Here is a 2,176-nt window from a genome sequence, read left to right on the forward strand (position 1 = left end):
AATATAAATTATAAAGCAGCTGCCTTTATATATAGCACACTAAAAAAAAAGACCCTTGAAAAGGCTGCTCTCTTTGACTTTTCAGAATAATGTATAATTTTAGCCCGTAATTTTAAAAGACGTATAAACACTTCACATCTTTCCCCTTTGAAAGGAGTGCCTGTCTACCAGAAGGTGCCAGAAAAAGCCTTACATGGCTCGTGATGTGCCGCCATCCTCTAATAGGGAGTCGGGGTAATGTGATTGTGACTTTGTTACTCATGTCATTTCAAAACAGTGGACCTCGCCTCTCAGATGAATCAAAACTCTCCAGGGCCAGGGAGACACAAGTGCTGAAGTTCTGTGGGACATCTGCGCCATGAAATAAAACTGACTGCACAACAACATGTGTGATGTCGACTGCGTCACGGTTGTGGATAAACCAGGCCACGTTTATCCATTTAGGGGAGTTTTTTGTTTGGGTCCAGGACTCAAACCATGAAGTTTTTAATTGCTAGAGGGCACAGGCATTCTCCAAAGAGGCAGAGAAAGTACCCCTCCAGAGGGTGTGGTTGCAGTCTCTTCTCTTCCAGTCGGGATTTTGGGCAAGTGTATCCATGAGCTTAGCATCTTTTTTAAGCCATTGGGTTGGGGATTTGAACCTTGTGGTTGACCATGTTAGATCCAGCGCCCTTAACCACTGTGCTAAGGAGCCTGCCCTAGAACTTTTTAAACTCATTTGTTCCAGGTTAATTTTGATTTTCTTTGAAATTGATGGAGGTCATTTTGAGATAGGCTTGATGGTATCCTTGATGATCTGTATGGTGCCTGTAAGAAAGAGAAAAACAAATATATTTTCAGAAGTCTCACATGTGCTCCAACTGGCCAGTATTGAAAATTACTGCTCCATACACAATTGTGGTTGGTTTCTAGCTTTGATTTTATTCAGTCTGATAACAAGTATTGTTCTATAGATAATTGTCGATGGTTGCAGACTCTGATTTCATTCAATTAGGCTGGTAACCTTTTTAAGAAACTGCTTGGGAGGAAGCCAAGAATTCCAGTCAACTGATTTCTAGGGGAACTGAATTGAAATGGTCTTAGCCTAAAAAATACTCCATATAGGCCGTCGCTGTGTTAATTAACCTTTCCTGTAAACACTCTCTGCACATCGAGAACCTCAGATGGACAAACACAGCACAGGGCCATCCTAGTTGGATTTAGATTCTGCTCAGATTGATTATAAACTCAGAAAGTATCAAGTAGGTTTCAGACACATAGTAAGAGGAGAAGGGATGCTCTGCTTTCTACATCACACACAAATTCTCCTTTCCTTTCTTCCTTTCTAAAAATCACCCATGTGTGTATTCAACACAAGTAAAACCTGTATATTACATAAAGGTTTGCTTTCTTGAGGCCAGCAGGTGGTGTGGTGGTTAAGGCATTGGATTCCAAGTTGGCTGACCGCGGTTCAAGTCCCAGACCTGGTGGCTTGAAAATCATGTTGGGTGCATAGAGTGTGTGTGTATGTGTGTGAGTGAGTGCATGCCCAAGATCCCAGGAGGAGAATGAGAGAGAAGGAACTGTGGCATGGCCACCCTCCCTGGGGGGTGATTTCTCACTTTCCCTTTCTGTCTTTATCTCCCTCTGGCAAACACACCCTGGGCCTATGGCTAAATAAATAAATAAATAAATAAATAAATAAAAGTTTTCTTACTTTATGTCAAATTACAAATATATAATGATAAATGACATGCTTGCAAAACATTGTGAAACTTGGTCAAATGTACTTTTTGGTAATTAAATGGAGACTTTTCAGTTGGGATATATTATATTTGACCTATGGCCAGAACTGTCAGTGCTGGGATTTTGTTGTTTAACTTTTTTGCTCTCCAGAGTAGGAGAGGAGAAAGATAAGTTTCAAAAGTATACTTATGTCTGGCGGGGAGGGGTGGAATGTGTCCTTGAATAAATGCAGTTTTTTTTTTGAGTAAAACCCAAAAGTAGCTAGGAAGGCCAAGGTCATAGGTCCCAGTAACCAGGGATGTCAGTAAGAAACGTCTTATGTCTCAGGGCAATGGCCAGTCATCTGTGAGGTTCTGCTACTGATTACTCAAGAAAGGCGAGGGATATTGGTGAATTTCCAAGCCATCCATCTCTAGCTGGGAAGATTGGAAAGTCAGAAACAAACACTCTT

At 41.2% G+C, this 2,176-nt stretch overlaps 1 long non-coding RNA gene across 1 annotated transcript in view; it reads right to left on the reverse strand.

Moving 5' to 3' along the window:
• Nucleotides 1-634: 634 nt before the first annotated feature.
• LOC102477961 (uncharacterized) overlaps nucleotides 635-2,176 on the reverse strand; it is a 12,357-nt gene continuing 10,815 nt past the window's right edge. The window contains exon 3 of the long non-coding RNA XR_334215.1: nucleotides 635-807. This is a non-coding gene — a long non-coding RNA (uncharacterized LOC102477961). The remainder of the gene's footprint in view (nucleotides 808-2,176) is intronic.

Source organism: Tupaia chinensis, unplaced genomic scaffold (genome assembly GCF_000334495.1).
Source record: "Tupaia chinensis unplaced genomic scaffold, TupChi_1.0 Scaffold000173_1, whole genome shotgun sequence".
Taxonomy (NCBI): Eukaryota; Metazoa; Chordata; class Mammalia; order Scandentia; family Tupaiidae; genus Tupaia; species Tupaia belangeri.